Source organism: Mus musculus, chromosome 13, assembly GCF_000001635.26.
Source record: "Mus musculus strain C57BL/6J chromosome 13, GRCm38.p6 C57BL/6J".
NCBI lineage: Eukaryota > Metazoa > Chordata > Mammalia > Rodentia > Muridae > Mus > Mus musculus.
The window spans coordinates 33,527,407-33,548,541 of record NC_000079.6 but is presented as its reverse complement, the minus strand read 5'-3'; the positions used below and the strand labels follow the sequence as shown (position 1 = coordinate 33,548,541).

Here is a 21,135-nt window from a genome sequence, read left to right as displayed (position 1 = left end):
CAATTCACATTCTTCTACATGATAACAACCAGTTGTGCCAGCACCATTTGTTGAAAATGCTGTCTTTTTTCCACTGGATGGTTTTAGCTCCCTTGTCAAAGATCAAGTGACCATAGGTGTATGGGTTCATCTCTGGATCTTCAGTTCTGTTCCATTGGTCTACTTTTCTGGCACTATACCGAATGGCAGAGAAGCACCAGAAAAAATGTTCAACATCCTTAATCACCAGGGAAATGCAAATCAAAAAACAACCCTAAGATTCCACTTCACTCCAGTCAAAATGGCTAAGATCAAAAACTCAGGTGACAGCAGATGCTGGCGAGGATGTGGAGAAAGGGGAACACTCCTCCATTGTTGGTGGGATTGCAAGCTTGTACAACCACTCTGGAAATCAGTCTGGCGGTTCCTCAGAAAATTGGACATAGTACTACTGGAGGATCCTGCAATACCTCTCCTGGGCATATATCCAGAAGATGTCCCAACCGGTAAGAAGAACACATGCTCCACTATGTTCATAGCAGCCTTGTTTATAATAGCCAGAAGCGGGAAAGAACCCAGATGCCCCTCAACAGAGGAATGGATACAGAAAATGTGGTACATTTACACAATGGAATACTACTCAGCTATTAAAAAATGAATTTATAAAATTCCTAGGCAAATGGATGGACCTGAAGGGTATCATCCTGAGTGAGGTAACCCAATCACAAAGGAACTCGCACAATATGTACTCACTGATAAGTGCATATTAGCCCAGAAACTTAGGATACCCAAGATATAAGAAACAACTTGCCAAATGCATGAAATTCAAGAAGAATGAAGACCAAAGTGTGGACACTTTACCCTTTCTTAGAAATGGGAACAAAACACCCATGGAAGGAGTTACAGAGACAAAATTTGGAGCTGTGACGAAAGGATGGACCATCTACTGATTGCCATATGCAGAGATCCATCCCATAATCCGCTTCCAAACGCTGACACCATTGCATACACTAGCAAGATTTCGCTGAAAGGACCCAGTTATAGCTCTCTCTTGTGAGACTATGCCGGGGCCTGGCAAACACAGAAGTGGATGATCACAGTCAGCTATTGGATGGGTCACACGGCCCCCAATGGAGGAGCTAGAGAAATTACCCAAGGAGCTAAAGGGAACTGCAACCCTATAGGTGGAACAACAATATGAACTAACCAGTACCCCGGAGCTCTTATCTCTAGCTGCATATGTATCAAAAGATGGCCTAGTCGGCCATCACTGCAAAGAGAGGTCCATTGGACTTGCAAACTTTATATGCCCCAGTGCAGGTGAACGCCAGGGCCAAAAAGGGGGATTGGGTGGGTAGGGGATTGGGGGGGTGGGTATGGGGGGCCTTTGGGATAGCATTGAAAATGTAAACGAGGAAAATACCTAATAAAAAAAAAGATATCATTGAAAAGTCAGAAGATTTCCAAAGGAAAGAAGAGATTTCTGTACTCACAGTGAAAACAAAATTCATGTTCCAGTGTATACATATGCAATGTTTATCTGCCTCTTCTTGCTTTCATTACACAATTGACTTTAAGCAGATATGGGCTTGTTTTGGTTTGTTTTCTACTACTGTGATAAATCACCACGAACAAAAACAACTTGGGGACGAAAAGGTTTATTTCATCTTATGACTCTGAGGTCACATTCCATCACTGAGGGAAAATCAGACCAGGAACATAGATTAGCCATGGAAAATGCTAATATTGATATGTCTCATATGGCTTTCTCAGCTTGCTTTCTTACATATCTCAGGAAGACCTGCTCAGGATTGGCACTACCAACAATGGGCTGGGCCAACACCAATCATTAATCAAAAATACCCAATAGTTTTGCCTCTAGGTCAATTTAGTAGAAGCAATTTCTCCATGTAAAGTCCTTCTCAAATCAATGTGGCTTGTGTCAAGTTGACAAAACAACAACCAAGATAGGAATTGATTAGGGAAACATTGATTTGAATTGAAAGATTAAAAATTGAAAGTTCTACTTGGGTCTAAATTGTTTTTACAAAGGCTAATGATTTGTTCACATTGTGTCAGTACTTGGGTCTCCAATATCTACACCATCATAGAGCAGAAATCACAAGAACACAGACATTCACAGGCTTAGAACAGAGCTATATCTAGGTAGCCCAATAGAGGGAAGGAAAATCTCGAGTTAGATAACCATAAGATATAGATGTTATCTTCAATTATATATGTATCTTTATGATGAAATTATACTCTGGTAACCCATCACAAAATTAAAAAAAATGTTTTCAACCTTTAATAAGTTGCAACACTATAAGTACTCCTTAATAATTATGAGGTGCCCAATAATTTTAAATGCTTATTTTAATGAAAAATAATTTAGTATAAGTGTTTATACATCCCTTTCGTTTCTAGTCTGCCTCATTCTGTACCCATGTTTTGTCCTACCTTAGCATGTAAGTTTGTGATTTCTTGAACTCACAGGAAAACATAGTTTTATTTTTTATATACATTTTATTAGGTATTTTCCTCATTTACATTTCCAATGCTATCCCAAAAGTCCCCCATGCCCCCCACCCACTCACCTACCGACCCACTCCCACTTTTTGGCCCTGGAGTTCCCCTGTACTGGGGAATATAAAGTTTGCAAGTCCAATGGGCCTCTCTTTGCAGTGATGGCTGACTAGGTCATCTTTTGATACATATGCAGCTAGAGATAAGAGCTCCGGGGTACTGGTTAGTTCATAATGTTGTTCTACCTATAGGATTGCAGATCCCTTTAGCTCCTTGGGTACTTTCTCTAGCTCCTCCATTGGGGGCCCTTTGATCCATCCAATAGCTGACTGTGAGCATCCACTTCTGTGTTTGCTAGACCCTGGCATAGTCTCACAAGACACAGCTATATCTGGGTCCTTTCAGCAAAATCTTGCTAGTATATGCAATGGTGTCAGCGTTTGGAAGCTGATTATGGGATGGAACCCTGGATATGGCAGGCTCTAGATGGTCCATCCTTTTGACACAGCTCCAAGCTTTGTCTCTGTAACTCCTTCCATGGGTGTTTTGTTCCCAATTCTAAGAAGGGCAAAGTGTCCACACTTTGGTCTTCGTTCTTCTTGAGTTTCATGCATTTAGCAAATTGTATCTTATATCTTGGGTATCCTAAGTTTCTGGGCTAATATCCACTTATCAGTGAGTACATATTATGTGAGTTCCTTTGTGATTGGGTTACCTCACTCAGGATGATACCCTCCAGGTCCATCCATTTGCCTAGGAATTTCATAAATTCATTTTTTTAATAGCTGAGTAGTACTCCATTGTGTAAATGTACCACATTTTTTGTATCCGTTCCTCTGTTGAGGGGCATCTGGGTTCTTTCCAGCTTCTGGCTATTATAAATAAGGCTGCTATGAACATAGTGGAGCATGTGTCCTTCATACCGGTTGGAATATCTTCTGGATATATGCCCAGGAGAGGTATTGCAGGATCCTCCAGTAGTACTATATCCAATTTTCTGAGGAACCACCAGACTGATTTCCAGAGTGGTTGTACAAGCTTGCAATCCCACCAACAATGGAGGATTGCTCCTCTTTCTCCACATCCTCACCAGCATCTGCTGTCACCTGAATTTTTTATCTTAGCCATTATGACTCGTATGAGGTGGAATCTCAAGATTGTTTTGATTTGCATTTCTCTGATGATTAAGGATGCTGAACATTTTTTCAGGTGCCTCTCAGCCATTCGGTATTCCTCAGGTGAGAATTCTTTGTTTAGCTCTGAGCCCCATATTTTAATGGGGTTATTTGATTTTCTGGAGTCCACCGTCTTGAGTTCTTTATATATATTGGATATTAGTCACCTATCTGATTTAGGATAGGTAAAGATCCTTTCCCAATCTTTTGCTGGCCTTTTTGTCTTATTGACTGTGTCTTTTGCCTTGCAGAAGCTTTGCAGTTTCATGAGGTCCCATTTTTCAATTATCGATCTTACAGCACAAGCCATTGCTGTTCTATTTAGTAATTTTTCCCCTTTGCCCACATCTTCGAGGGTTTTCCCTACTTTCTCCTCAATAAGTCAGTGTCTCTGGTTTTATGTGGAGTTCCTTAATCCACTTAGATTTGACCTTAGTACAAAGAGATAGGAATGGATCAATTCGCATTCTTCTACATGATAACCACCAGTTGTGCCAGCACCATTTGTTGAAAATGCTGTCTTTTTTCCACTGGATGGTTTTTGCTCCCTTGTCAAAGATCAAGTGACCATAGGTGTGTGGGTTCATTTCTGGGTCTTCAATTCTATTCCATTGGTCTACTTGTCTGTCGCTATACCAGGACCATGCAGTTTTTATCACAATTGCTCTGTAGTACAGCTTTAGGTCAGGCATGGTGATTCCACCAGAGGTTCTTTTATCCTTGAGAAGAGTTTTTGCTATCCTAGGGAAAACATAGTTTTAGAATGAGGTAGAAACAAAAGTACTTTTTAAATCTAATTTAATTTTTTATTTTTTTACACACTGTATTTCATCCCCCACCCCTATCCACCCTCTGACTGCTCCATACCCCACACCTCATCTGCACCCTTCCCTGCCTCCACGTGGATGCCCCCACTCCCCACCCCGAACCCCACCTGATCTCCAAACTCCTTGGGGTCTCCAGTCTCTAGAGGGTTAGGTGCATCATCTCTGAATGAACACAGATATCGAATTCCTCTACTATATGTATGTTAGGGGCCTCATATCAGTTGGTGTATGCTGCCTGTTTCATGGTCCAGTGTTTGAGAGGTCTCAGGGGTCTAGATTAATTGAGACTGCTGGTCCTCCTATAGGATTGCCCTTCTCCTCGGCTTTTTTCAGCCTTCCCTAATTCAACAACAGGGGTTAGCTGCTTCTGTCCATTGATTGGGTGCAAATATCTGCATCTGATTCTTTCAGCTGCTTGACAGTCACATTTACAGGGGTGGAAATGGTGAGGAGCCTGAGGAAAAGAAGGTTCAGCAACAGGTCCAAAGTGGGATCCAGCTCAAGGGATGTTCCCAAGCCCTGACACTATTACTGAGGCTATGGAGCAGTCACAAAAAGGGATCTATCATGGCTGCCCTCCTAAAGACTTAACAAGAGCTAAAACAAAGGTTTTATAAAAATGATCAGAAGCAGTATGAGCCAACAACAGAATGCAAAATCACACAGGCAGCAAATATTCCTTATTCCTATCATTCTTCTAGGGATTTTAACCTTTAAGTTTCAACTGGTCTTCTGTGCCTTATTAATTTCTTTATTTCTGGGCTCAGGATCAATCACAGTACCTCACAGAGGATATTCAGTCTCAAACACTTAGCTCTGAGCTACAAAGTATTGAAGTTTTCCATGCAACTTGTTCATCACACTGGCATGAACTTTAGATATTGTTCCTTACCCTGTTCACTTTAAAGGGCTTGTTAATGGCAAAGGTATTATCAAAGTGTTGATTCCATTTTCTTTTGAAATATAAGGCATTGACAAGAGCCAGTCTGGTATCTGAATCAATTGAGTCACTTGACAACAACTCTGAAATTTTGCCTTTTGAGAAAACAGAGATTACATTCTGATTCCTTTTGTACACATGTGAAATATAATCAGATAAGGCATGTCAGCAGATCCACATGTTCAAATTTGCTGAACATAGATAAACATATTACAGAATAAATACACAAAAACACCAACCAATGCATTTGACTTGAGGCCACACACACTCAAGGAACATCACCAAGGTGAGGATGGTGAAAGACTCATTGGTCCCTTGAGGATATCAAGTTAGGGAAAAGCAGAAAAGGAGCTATCAGGAGGGAGAACAGAACAAGCAGAATATGGGAGGAGGTTGGAGAATAACAGGGTTAATCCCTGAGGTAAGTAATGCTGCTTTCCATCTTGATTGGATGAGATAAGAAACAAGTCTTTTGTCAATGAAGCCATTTACCAGAAATACTAAGGAGTGGAGAGGAAGGTTCCCAGAATGGACAACACATTTTTATTCTGAAATACTTAATGTTCTAAGAGAGAAGCAGTACAGCTTTTGTCTACCTGCCTTGAGTCATTGCTGATAAAGGCACCTGGTCTTTTAGCAAACACCAGAATGCAATATCTTTGGCCTTAAATCTCTGTCATAAAATGTATTTGTTTTCTTCTTCTTGTGAACCATGATTAATGTACTAACATTAAACACCGTGTTCCATTCAGCACTCTTTGAGTATTCCCTGTTCTAATATACAGCATGATGTCAGAGACTCAGACAAAATTGTTTGTTGAAGAGATCTTACTATTCCCCAATTTCTATCACTGGAAGAGAGAACATGCAGTTAAGAAGATAGATTGTTCTCTTCTGTATTGAAGATTATCCTGTCAATGGTAGAGAGAATATATGTTAATTTATAATATCAAGAGTCAAGAGTGCACAAGGAAACACCAACATGAAATTTACAAGTAATTTCTGAGATTTTAGAAAAGATTCTCTCTCTCTCTCTCTCTCTCTCTCTCTCTCTCTCTCTCTCTCTCTCTCTCCTCTCTCTCTCTCTCTCTGTGTGTGTGTGTGTGTGTGTGTTAGCAGAACTAGGACTCCATATAGTGGTATATGGAAATATAAATGGTTCAAATAGAAGAATGTGATATGAATGATCCCAAAGACCAACGCTGGACGATGTCATCACTGCAATAAAAACTATTAAGGTTCAACCTCAAAAGGAAAGCTTTTTGGGTCAATGTAACTGAGCAGCCTTGACAGTGTCTTCAGTGGAAATCAAGTCTAGTGTCATCAAATGTCAACAAGTGATCCAATGCAAGAAATCTGGAAGCAGAAACAGGAGTCTTCTTCAGAGATAAAGGTGGGGTGAGCTGAGACAACACAGATTGTAGGAAGAAATAAACTTATAGCTAAGGTCTTCCCATGAATTTCTGTCATAGAGGTGGTAGAGTCACATGACCTGTGAACAATACAGAACATGCATGGTTAGACTATAAATAGGGCCCATGGTTTCTTATCAAATTTGTACCAGCTCTGATGTCAGAGTAATATAAAAATAATTCTGCTTTTAAAATCTAAGTGTCTGAGTAGAAACCTCATATAAATTCACTGAGCTCCAAATTTTATTCTGTGCTCATAATGAAAACAATATTCACATTCCAATGCACACTTAGACATCATTCGTTGGCATCTTTCTCATTTTATTACACAATTGACTTTGAGCAGATATGGAATTGTTTTAGGTAGGTTTCCATTGCTGTGATAAAACACATGAGCAAAGAAACCAGGTAGAAAGGGTTTTTGTTTTTCATCTTATAACTCTTAGGTCAAAGTAGATCATGGAGGGAAGTCAGGGTAGGAACAATGCAAAGCCATACAGATATGCTGTATTGGCATATCCACAGGGCTCACTCAGCCTGCTCTCTTACACAGCTTGTGACAACATACCTATTCTTGACATCATCCACAATTGTCTGGGCCCATATCAATCATTAATCAATAAAAGACCCAACAATCTTGCCTCTGTGCCTGTTTTATGTAGGCAATTTCTCCATGTACAGTCCTTCTCAAATGGCTGTAGCTTCTGTCAAGTTGACAAATACACAATCCAGGCTGGAAATAACTACAGAAACATGGAGTGTTATTCAGCAAAACAAATGTGCCATTCAAATATTAATATTTAGGTCCTAATTGTTTCCAATGTTCCACAAGTGCTATGCTGATAGTATTTTATCCACATTTTGGCAATATTGAGAGCTGGCCAAAGCTTTAAGCTGTAGCACCTAATTTGGAAACTTAAGTATTTGGAAAGGGGTGCCCATGAAGGAGACATTTGCACTGTAGACCCTTAATGTTTCTCTTTTTTGTTCTTGACTGCTCTGAGATGAACAGCCTTCTCCATGCCTTTCCACCAGGCTATGTACTGCACTACCACAACCTGTAGTGACTGGGACAACTAACCTAGATAGAAACTTCTGGAATCATCATCCAAAATAAACGTTTTGTCCTTTTAAGTTGATTATCTCAGATAGTTTGCTACACTAATGGATAAATGACTAACACCAGATGCAGGATTTTCACCATTTAATATAATCAACAAAAGTATCTAAGGAAACAGAATAATCAATTTTAAATAACAGAAAACTTACCATAAAGTAGACTGGAATATTTTCATAGTACTGTGAATGAAATTACAGTCAGATGAATCTTTTCAGAAAACAGTCTGGATACAGAAGTACAAATGCGCGCAGACAGCCGGCCACCGTCCGGACCAGAGGACAGGTGTCCGCCTGGCTTGGGAGGCGGCCTCAGCCTCAGCAGCAGGGGTCGCCATCTTGGTTCCAGGACTCAGCAGAATTTAGGAAATTAGTCTGAACAGGTTAGAGGGTGCGCCAGAGAACCGGACAGCTTCTGGGACAGGCAGAAGCACAGAGCCGCTGAGGCAGCACCATTGGCGGGCCGCAGACAGCCGGCCACCGTCCGGACCAGAGGACAGGTGTCCGCCTGGCTCCGGAGGTGGCCTCAGTCACAGGAGCAGCGGTCGCCATCTTTGTTCCAGGACTCCCTGGAACTTAGGAATTTAGTCTGCACAGGTGAGAGTTTGCACCAGAGAAGCTGACAGCTTCTGGGAACTGCCAAAGCAACACAGCTTCTGAGAAAGGCCCTGTTTTGGGCCTTCTTCTTCGACCAGGAGGAGGTCCAAAAACAAGATATCTGCGCACCTTCCCTGTAAGAGAGCTTGCCAGCAGAGAGTTCTCTGAGCACTGAAACTCAGAGGAGAGAATATGTCTCCCAGGTCTGCTGATAGATGGTAACAGAATCACCAGAAGAACAATCTCTAAACAGAGTCAACTATAACTACTAACTCCAGAGATTACCAGATGGCGAAAGGTAAACGTAGGAATCCTACTAACAGGAACCAAGACCACTCACCATCATCAGAACCCAGCACTCCCACTTCGCCTAGTCCAGGGCACCCCAACACACCCGAAAACCTAGACCTAGATTTAAAAGCATATCTCATGATGATGGTAGAGGACATCAAGAAGGACTTTAATAAATCACTTAAAGAAATACAGGAGAACACTGCTAAAGAGTTTCAAGTCCTTAAAGAAAAACAGGAAAACACAATCAAACAGGTAGAAGTCCTTACAGAAAAAGAGGAAAAAACATACAAACAGGTGATGGAAATGAACAAAACCATACTAGACCTAAAGAGGGAAGTAGACACAATAAAGAAAACTCAAAGTGAGGCAACACTGGAGATAGAAACCCTAGGAAAGAAATCTGGAACCATAGATTTGAGCATCAGCAACAGAATACAAGAGATGGAAGAGAGAATCTCAGGTGCAGAAGATTCCATAGAGAACATCGGCACAACAATCAAAGAAAATGGAAAATGCAAAAAGATCCTAACTCAAAATATCCAGGAAATACAGGACACAATGAGAAGACCAAACCTACGGATAATAGGAGTGGATGAGAATGAAGATTTTCAACTCAAAGGACCAGCAAACATCTTCAACAAAATTATTGAAGAAAACTTCCCAAATATAAAGAAAGAGATACCTATGAACATACAAGAAGCCTACAGAACTCCAAATAGACTGGACCAGAAAAGAAATTCCTCCCGACACATAATAATCAGAACAACAAATGCACTAAATAAAGATAGAATACTAAAAGCAGTAAGGGAAAAAGGTCAAGTAACATACAAAGGCAAGCCTATCAGAATTACACCAGATTTTTCACCAGAGACTATGAAAGCCAGAAGAGCCTGGACAGATGTTATACAGACACTAAGAGAACACAAATTCCAGCCCAGGCTACTATACCCAGCCAAACTCTCAATTACCATAGATGGAGAAAACAAAGTATTCCATGACAAAACCAAATTCACACATTATCTCTCCACGAATCCAGCCCTTCAAAGGATAATAACAGAAAAAAACCAATACAAGAATGGGAACAACGCCCTAGAAAAAACAAGAAGGTAATTCCTCAACAAACCTAAAAGAAGACAGCCACAAGAACAGAATGCCAACTTTAACAACAAAAATAACAGGAAGCAACAATTACTTTTCCTTAATATCTCTTAACATCAATGGTATCAACTCCCCAATAAAAAGACATAGACTAACAAACTGGCTACACAAACAAGACCCAACATTTTGCTGTTTACAGGAGACACATCTCAGAGAAAAAGATAGACACTACCTCAGAATAAAAGGCTGGAAAACAATTTTCCAAGCAAATGGTATGAAGAAACAAACTGGAGTAGCCATCCTAATATCTGATAAGATTGACTTCCAACCCAAACTCATCAAAAAAGACAAGGAGGGGCACTTCGTTCTCATCAAAGGTAAAATCCTCCAAGAGGAACTCTCAATTCTGAATATCTATGCTCCAAATACAAGGGCAGTCACATTCATTAAAGAAACTTTAGTAAAGCTCAAAGCACACATTGCACCTCACACAATAATAGTGGGAGACTTCAACACACCACTTTCACCAATGGACAGATCATGGAAACAGAAACTAAACAGGGACACACTGAAACTAACAGAAGTGATGAAACAAATGGATCTGACAGATATCTACAGAACATTTTATCCTAAAACAAAAGGATATACCTTCTTCTCAGCACCTCATGGTACCTTCTCCAAAATTGACCACATAATAGGTCACAAAACAGGCCTCAACAGATTCAAAAATATTGAAATTGTCCCATGTATCCTATCAGATCACCATGCACTAAGGCTGATCTTCAATAACAAAAAAAATAACAAAAAGCCAACACTCACATGGAAACTGAACAACACTCTTCTCAATGATACCTTGGTCAAGGAAGGAATAAAGAAAGAAATTAAAGACTTTTTAGAATTTAATGAAAATGAAGCCACAACGTACCCAAACCTTTGGGACACAATGAAAGCATTTCTAAGAGGGAAACTCATAGCTCTGAGTGCCTCCAAGAAGAAACGGGAGAGAGCACATACTAGCAGCTTGACAACACATCTCAAAGCTCTAGAAAAAAAGGAAGCAAACTCACCCAAGAGGAGTAGAAGGCAGGAAATAATCAAACTCAGGGGTGAAATCAACCAAGTGGAAACAAGAAGAACTATTCAAAGAATTAACCAAACGAGGAGTTGGTTCTTTGAGAAAATCAACAAGATAGATAAACCCTTAGCTAGACTCACTAGAGGGCACAGAGACAAAATCCTAATTAACAAAATCAGAACTGAAAAGGGAGACATAACAACAGATCCTGAAGAAATCCAAAACACCATCAGATCCTTCTACAAAAGGCTATACTCAACAAAACTGGAAAACCTGGACGAAATGGACAAATTTCTGGACAGATACCAGGTACCAAAGTTGAATCAGGATCAAGTTGACCTTCTAAACAGTCCCATATCCCCTAAAGAAATAGAAGCAGTTATAAATAGTCTCCCAGCCAAAAAAAGCCCAGGACCAGACGGGTTTAGTGCAGAGTTCTATCAGACCTTCAAAGAAGATCTAATTCCAGTTCTGCACTAACATTTTCACAAGATAGAAGTAGAAGGTACTCTACCCAACTCATTTTATGAAGCCACTATTACTCTGATACCTAAACCACAGAAAGATCCAACAAAGATAGAGAACTTCAGACCAATTTCTCTTATGAATATCGATGCAAAAATCCTCAATAAAATTCTCGCTAACCGAATCCAAGAACACATTAAAGCAATCATCCATCCTGACCAAGTAGGTTTTATTCCAGGGATGCAGGGATGGTTTAATATACGAAAATCCATCAATTTAATCCATTATATAAACAAACTCAAAGACAAAAACCACATGATCATCTCGTTAGATGCAGAAAAAGCATTTGACAAGATCCAACACCCATTCATGATAAAAGTTCTGGAAAGATCAGGAATTCAAGGCCCATACCTAAACATGATAAAAGCAATCTACAGCAAACCAGTAGCCAACATCAAAGTAAATGGAGAGAAGCTGGAAGCAATCCCACTAAAATCAGGGACTAGACAAGGCTGCCCACTTTCTCCCTACCTTTTCAACATAGTACTTGAAGTATTAGCCAGAGCAATTCGACAACAAAAGGAGATCAAGGGGATACAAATTGGAAAGGAGGATGTCAAAATATCACTTTTTGCAGATGATATGATAGTATATATAAGTGACCCTAAAAATTCCACCAGAGAACTTCTAAACCTGATAAACACCTTCGGTGAAGTAGCTGGATATAAAATTAACTCAAACAAGTCAAAGGCCTTTCTCTACACAAAGAATAAACAGGCTGAGAAAGAAATTAGGGAAACAACACCCTTCTCAATAGCCACAAATAATATAAAATATCTCGGCGTGACTCTAACTAAGGAAGTGAAAGATCTGTATGATAAAAACTTCAAGTCTCTGAAGAAAGAAATTAAAGAAGATCTCAGAAGATGGAAAGATCTCCCATGCTCATGGATTGGCAGGATCAACATTGTAAAAATGGCTATCCTGCCAAAAGCAATCTACAGATTCAATGCAATCCCCATCAAAATTCCAACTCAATTCTTCAACGAATTAGAAGGAGCAATTTGCAAATTCATCTGGAATAACAAAAAACCTAGGATAGCAAAAAGTCTTCTCAAGGATAAAAGAACCTCTGGTGGAATCACCATGCCTGACCTAAAGCTTTACTACAGAGCAATTGTGGTAAAAACTGCATGGTAGTGGTTTAGAGACAGACAAGTAGACCAATGGAATAGAATTGAAGACCCAGAAATGAACCCACACACCTATGGTCACTTGATCTTCGACAAGGGAGCTAAAACCATCCAGTGGAATAAAGACAGCATTTTCAACAATTGGTGCTGGCACAACTGGTTGTTATCATGTAGAAGAATGCTAATCGATCCATACTTATCTCCTTGTACTAAGGTCAAATCTAAATGGATCAAAGAACTTCACATAAAACCAGAGACACTGAAACTTATAGAGGAGAAAGTGGGGAAAAGCCTTGAAGATATGGGCACAGGGGAAAAATTCCTGAACAGAACAGCAATGGCTTGTGCTGTAAGATCGAGAATTGACAAATGGGACCTAATGAAACTCCAAAGTTTCTGCAAGGCAAAAGACACCGTCAATAAGACAAAAAGACCACCAACAGTTTGGGAAAGGATCTTTACCTATCCTAAATCAGATAGGGGACTAATATCCAACATATATAAAGAACTCAAGAAGGTGGACTTCAGAAAATCAAATAACCCCATTAAAAAATGGGGCTCAGAACTGAACAAAGAATTCTCACCTGAGGAATATCGAATGGCAGAGAAGCACCTGAAAAAATGTTCAACATCCTTAATCATCAGGGAAATGCAAATCAAAACAACCCTGAGATTCCACCTCACACCAGTCAGAATGGCTAAGATCAAAAATTCAGGTGACAGCAGATGCTGGGCGAGGATGTGGAGAAAGAGGAACACTCCTCCATTGTTGGTGGGATTGCAGGCTTGTATAACCACTCTGGAAATCCGTCTGGCGGTTCCTCAGAAAATTGGACATAGTACTACCGGAGGATCCTGCAATACCTCTCCTGGGTATCCAGAAGATGCCCCAACTGGTAAGAAGGACACATGCTCCACTATGTTCATAGCAGCCTTATTTATAATAGCCAGAAGCTGGAAAGAACCCAGATGCCCCTCAACAGAGGAATGGATACAGAAAATGTGGTACATCTACACAATGGAGTACTACTCAGCTATTAAAAAGAATGAATTTATGAAATTCCTAGCCAAATGGATGGACCTGGAGGGCATCATCCTGAGTGAGGTAACACATTCACAAAGGAACTCACACAATATGTACTCACTGATAAGTTAATATTAGCCCAAAACCTAGGATACCCAAGATATAAGATACAATTTCCTAAACAGATGAAACTCAAGAAAAATGAAGACTGAAGCGTGGACACTATGCCCCTCCTTAGAAGTGGGAACAAAACACCCTTGGACGGAGTTACAGAGACAAAGTTTGGAGCTGAGATGAAAGGATGGACCATGTAGAGACTGCCATATCCAGGAATCCACCCCATAATCAGCATCCAAACGCTGACACCATTGCATACACTAGCAAGATTTTATCGAAAGGACCCAGATGTAGCTGTCTCTTGTGAGACTATGCCGGGGCCTAGCAAACACAGAAGTGGACGCCCACAGTCAGCTAATGGATGGATCACAGGGCTCCCAATGGAGGAGCTAGAGAAAGTACCCAAGGAGCTAAAGGGATCTGCAACCCTATAGGTGGATCAACATTATTAACTAACCAGTACCCCGGAGCTCTTGGCTCTAGCTGCATATGTATCAAAAGATGGCCTAGTCGGTCATCACTGGAAAGAGAGGCCCAGTGGACATGCAAACTTTATATGCCCCAGAACAGGGGAACGCCAGGGCCAAAAAGGGGGAGTGGGCGGGTAGGGGCGTGGGGGTGGGTGGGTATGGGGGACTTTTTGTATAGCATTGGAAATGTAAATGAACTAAATACCTAATAAAAAATGAAAAAAAAAGAAGAAATACAAATGCTCAGATATTTAATGGGTCACAAACTTCTAGATCATCAGAAAGCAGAAAACTAAAGAATGCAGACACTCACAGTGTTAGGGCTGATAGCCCATTAAAGGGAAGGGAAATCCCAAGTTAAATTGCTACAACATGGGGGTAACATGTATATATCTTTATATATGTTTGTGATGAAATTACAGTCTGATAACCAATCACAAATGAGGAAATGTTCCACAATTCATTATAAGTTAGGGACTATCTCAATAGAACCTCGTGTACTTTCTTGTGATGCATTTAGTGTTTCACTTCTGATAGTCAAGTGACATATATTTAGATACAGAATTGGGACACACAGGAAGGTCTTAATTTTAACTGGGACATTAAATAATAAAATTTGCTACAAACCATCTAAAATAAAAATTAAATACTAAAATTAGAGAATATATTCCCTTACAAAGCTTGAAATACTGCCAATAATAAGAGAATGGGGAGACTAATATTTATAAAGTCATAAACTTCATTAAATCATATTTTATATAATAAATTATATTTATAGGGATTGGGCAAACTATTCTAAAACCTAATTTAATTCAAATCATATTCCCATTAAGACTGTGATTTAATTGTACATATTCAATATTAGATAGCTGGGACTACTACTTAATAATGATAAATTGACTAATAATTTAAAATGCTTTTTAATTAAAATTACTTTGTTACATAAATGCTTATGTCTTACTTTCTACACTGCATCATAACCCATACATATATTACACTATCTTAACAAACAAGTTTTGGTGCTGAGTTTAACACTTAGTGTTATGAAATACATTTTATTTCAAGCTATCCTTAATAAACTGTTCTGTTCTTTCCCAGTTAAAGTATTACTGTCTTTGAAGTCATGTGTTAACAAGATTTATCTTAGGACTTCCTTCCACTGCACTTCAAGCAACAGAAACCCTAGATGATGTAGTTGAACCCATGAATGTTTATCACCCACCAGGAGGACAGGAAATGGGTGGAGTCTGGAGCTGCCTGCATGACTTGAAGCTCTTGGGAACTAGCTCTCCTTTCCTGCTCTGCTACCCATAGCATGCATTCTTTCCCCTCATTCATAAAACCAGAGCTTATACCTATATTTGCCAGTCCATGGGGAAGGACATAGGACTGAGAGCAAGAAGCCTCCTTCTGAGCTCTTTCTCATATATTCCATAAATTCAAGTACTTATTTTGGCTCCTGCTAAGTGATTATCCATACACATGTTTTTTCCTTGTCTCTGTACTAGACACAAACTGCTTGTAGCTAGAGCTGGTGATGTCTTTATTCCTATATGTGGCCATACCTTCAAAGGCACACAATTTTATGTTCTATGGATTTGTATTTAAATTATGTGTTGTATTCTTGTTCATTACTTTGCCACTAATATACTCTTTAGATGTGCAGCAGGCACTAACTGGATGAGTGTAGTTACCCTCATGAAAATTTGTATCTGTGGAGGAAAGAAATTTGAGATAAACATAGGTAAGAATATAGTGGTTGTTGGAAAGGCTCCTGAGATACACAGAAGTGGTGACAGAATGCTGTGATTCGATGCAGTAATACCAGCAGGAGCTGCCAAGGAAATCCTCACTGAGAAGAATGCATGAGATCAGATACCAGATATAAGAAGCCTGTTCCAGGCTCTGAGGACAAGTTTGTTGGGAAGAAAGAAACTTAAACTAGTTATCCACAGCACTACATCAGCCCTGTGGGTATAGTGGATCAATAAAGATAGACTGAACTAGAATAGGAAGCAAGGAGAACTCTTTTCTATTCCAGTTTGTTTTAAGGATTAATCCTTATTTTTTCCTGCTAGAGTGGTCTGAGTTGCATTGTGCTGAGATCTTTGGCTTCTGTGCTAGAGTCAGTGACAATGAGGTCATTACAGTATTCCAGGGCTGTGCTGATGGCAGTGGAGGTTAAAAAGTTCTTCGGATGCAAGTTACTTGCAGATCACATTTCAACCTCACCAGGAAACTACTAATGTTCCTCTGGGATTAAATAGAATTTTATAAGCATATAATGAGTGGAGAGAAAAAAAAATCTATGGTGACTGTAAAGGCCCTGGTGCTATGTATGTGAAGTTAATATCTTCTGATAGTCATGGGTTTATTGTAAAAAGAGAACATGCATTAACATCAGGAACAATAGAGGCCATTTTGAGTGGTCCAGGCCCTTTGTCAAGAATGAAACCAAAGAGATCAATTTTAGAGAGATCCATTCACATGTGCTTTTGAAAGTGTGAATGTATTTTAGCTACAAGGTCCACTATACCAACAGCTCCACTAAAGTTCCTGAATTTCCAACTGCATCTAAAATTGCACTGGAACTGCTGATGGCCTCGAACTTCCTAGATTGCTAAATAAAATAAATTATAATAAACTGTTATTTTTTCAGTATTTAAAATATGTAAAGTCACATTTGGGTTATAATGTAAATGTACAAATAATACAATTTTGTCATGAGCCAATTCAAATGCACAAAATATTTTTAGCAACTGGGAGGATGACAATACTACTTGTAGATAGACCAGCTATAAAGTGCAAGAGTCAAATAGACTATAAAATACATTATTCCTGAGTCAAGGAAGATGTCCAGGCCACAACAGTGAATTTGAAAATTATGTTTATAGTCATGAGAATCAATGAATTCCCTCAATAGAAAAGAATTATTGGCATGATAAAACAGGAGTTTGGAGATTGGGCCAGTCAGTTTTCTGTCACTACAACTAATATGGTGGTAACCAAGTATAACCAGTTCATTATCCCTTTCAAGAGTACTTCACAATGATTTTTTCTAGGTTGAACCTCTTAAAGATTCCTTCTATTTCCAAAGCCCCTTCTTCAGGACCAAGTCTTGAAAAATGGGCCTTTGGGGACATGTAAAGTATGAGCTGTTTCAGAAGTTTAGACACTACATACTACTACTTGTTGTAGATCTGCAAAAATCTGCCCCAAAAGAGATCATATATGTATACAGAAAAGAGATATTAATAGGAGGAATCTCTCTTTGTCTTGTCTGCAAATAAACACCTAACTTGGATGGGGGCAAGACAGGGAAGAGGGTCTTCCATCTTATTTTGTTGATGAGACCATTTTAGATTTGAGTAGAATTTATCTCTTTGATGAAGATTCCTATGGAAAATTCCCTAACTCTATTTGAGAACTTGAAAGTAAGAGTCTAAGCTAACTTAACTTCTATTAAGCTGCTTGCTTCGACAACCCTCACTCTGTGGTTCCTGAGTGAGATACCAGGACATGTTTTTTGCCTTTAAATGCCTCTTGGTCTACATGATCAGGGCTACATATTGGTCTGAATACCAAAGTGTAGACCAGTAAGATGGAATAAAGACTTTCAATTGGCTAGAAACTAGGTCACGTGTTTGTCTCAAATAGATTCCTCATAACATTAGGTTTCTGCACCCATATTTTCATTGTTGGTGTGTGTGTGTGTGTGTGTGTGTGTGTGTGTGTGTGTGTGTGTGTGTGTTTTAGATACTAAATAACAGGATTAACAAGGAATAACCTGGTTTCATACCAGGTACCATCTGGGCCCTTGTGCCCAATTCTCCAGTCTTTGCCCAGGTTGATATTTCTATGTTCTTTCTAGTTCTTGGAGCTCACTTGTTTTGATAAATTGTTTTTGAGTTTAATATATTGTGCTTATTTTGTTTTCAACCTATTTAGTTTATAAGTGTATTTTGTCAGGGTTGGGTTTTTTTCCCTATTCTTACAATGACTTAAGGAAATAGACAATACTTTAAGACCAGCCAGTTAGCATTCCAGTTTGTCTTATGAGTGATAATTATGTTAATTCACTTGGAAATATCATGAATTGAAAAAATACAACTAAAAGATTCTAAATGATCTTTTGTACATTATATAAAGATATAAGTAATATCACAACACTAAACAACAAAATCTCTAGCTGCTTCATTAGATTAAGAGTTTTGTTTGTTCATAATATTGTTCCACCTATAGGGTTGCAGATCCTAACCAGTACCCCAGAGCTCTTGACTCTAGCTGCATATGTATCAAAAGATGGCCTAGTCAGCCATCACTGGAAAGAGAGGCCCATTGGACACGCAAACTGTATATGCCCCAGTTCAGGGGAACGCCAGGGCCAAAAAAAAAAAAAAATGGGAATGAGTGGGTAGGGAAGTGGGGGGGAGGGTATGGGGGACTTTTGGGATAGCATTGGAAATGTAATTGAGGAAAATATGTAATAAAAATAAATAAATAAATAAATAAAAAAGACAAAAAAAAAAGAGTTTTGTTTGTCAGAAGTGGATGCTCACAGTCAGCTATTGGATGGATCACAGGGCCCCCAATAGAGGAGCTAGAGAAAGTACCCAAGGAGCTAAAGGGATCTGCAACCCTATAGGTGGAACAATATGAATTAACCAGTACCCCAGAGCTCTTGTCTCTAGCTGCATATGTATCAGCAGATGGCCTAGTCAGCCATCACTGGAAAGAGAGGCCCATTGGTCATGCAAACTTTATATGCCCCAGTACAGGGGAATTCCAGGGTCAAAAAGTGGGAGTGGGTAGGTAGGGGAGTGGGGGGGGAGGGTATGGGGGACTTTGGGGATAGCATTGGAAATGTAAATGAGGAAAATACCTAATAAAAATATTAAAAAAGAAAAAAAAAGAATTTTGTTTATTAATTATATGTGTGAATATATACATTTCAGTTCAAGTGCTATGATATATCTCCTTTTATTGCAGTTGTTAGCTGCCTGATATGAGTACTGGGAACCAAATTTAGGTCTTCTACAGGAACACTAAGTGATTTTAACCATTGTACAAATATTCCAGGCAAAATTGCTAGTTATGGCATGCTTACTCAAGATCCAATAAATATCAGTGTGTGTATGTATGTGTGTTACTATATATGTGTGTATATATACACATTTATACATATATATTATGGATATGTGAATATATAAAAATCCATATGATTTTTGACTGCTAATGACTCCATTTTGAAGATACTTTCTTTTGATGCTCTAATCTTAAACAAGTCTAGCCAAAATACCACTCTAATGTTCATTTAAAAATCTGCTTAACCTACTTAAATGCATACAAAAGCACCATAAGTTTTACAGGTGGCCCTAATGTGTTTTATTATTTCATGATCATAATTCTTTTTTTAAAAAATATTTTGACATAATAACATTTCTGTGCTTTGTTTGTAAGGAGAAAAACAATCCTTTTAATTTTATAAATATAATTTTATAATTTTAATTATGTATGTGCATATATGCACATAAATGAGTGAAGTCCCCATGAGAGCCACAAGAAGGCACTAGATCCTCTGGAGCTGGAGACTCAGATAATTGTGAGCTTGTGTTAGGATTTTATTGCTGCAAAGAGACACTACTGTTGACTTTTTGCTATGTACATAATGCTAAGTGTGGGTCCACAAGACCTCTTTGCTCCAGAGATGAGTGAGTTTACATGTAGACCAAAGTGACACTATGTGACCTTGCCCCCAAGTTATTTCTGATTGTTAAAGAAAGATGGTAACAGCCAAAATCTGGGCAGAAGAGACATAGGTGGGTGTTAGGGTTTTTGGGCCTGGAAATACAGAGGAAAATGAGGAGAAGAGGAAGGTGAAAGAATAAAAGAGAGATGCCATGAGTTAGGAGTCGATAGAACATGAATCTAAGGGCTGGCCATTTGGAGTTAAGTGCAGCCCAGATGAATTGAAATATAGCAGATAATGACTCAGTGTTATCAATAGAAAAGTAGATGCTAATAGCATAAAAAATTGGTACCTGCCCATACTATCACTATTTAAGGCTTATTGTAAATAATAAAAGTTGTATGTATTTTATCCAGCAGCTGAATGGTTTAATCCACTGCCTTCATGGAGGGAAACATGACAGTATGCAGGCAGGTATGGTGCTGGAGAAATTGCTGATCTTCTCTACACATTTAAAGAAGTTCTACTACATCTTGATCCACAGGGAGCAGGGAGAAAACTGACTTGAGCTTCTGAGACCTCAAAACCAGCCCCCTAGTGACACACTTCCCCCAGAAAGGCCAAACTCCTAATAACACCACTCCTTATAGATAGGAATTCAAACACATGAGTCTATAGGGACATTCATATTCAAACTACCACAGAGCTGTCTGATATATGGGTGCTGATAATTGAATTTCAGTCCTTTGGAAGAGCAGCAAGCATTGTTAATTGCAAAGCCTTCTGTCTATCCCCTAAGAATGAATTTTATAAGGAGATTTTGTCCTAAGAAGAAAGTTTGTTAAAATAAATGAAAACAGAGCTAAAAGGTGCAAGTATATTGCAAAAGATTAAGAAAATTAAAGCATAAGTAAAGGTTAAATGGACATAACTAATTATGATTAAATGTTATTAAAATTCCTCAGATAAAAATACTGTGCTCTGTGATAATACTGATATCTGAATCTCTATTCACAACAAAGAAATTTCTTTAATTTGGTTTTATTCATAAGATTTACAGGAAACTGGCTTGAAGTAAAAAATTGTTTTATTATTTTACTAGATGAATCATCTAAAATTCTGTGGTTGGATTTTTTTTATT

The 21,135-nt window shown here is 38.9% G+C and overlaps 1 pseudogene; it reads left to right on the top strand.

The window, feature by feature from the left end:
* Window positions 1–16,582: 16,582 nt before the first annotated feature.
* Window positions 16,583–16,929, top strand: Gm11386 (annotated as a pseudogene).
* The last annotated feature ends 4,206 nt before the right edge of the window (window positions 16,930–21,135 follow it).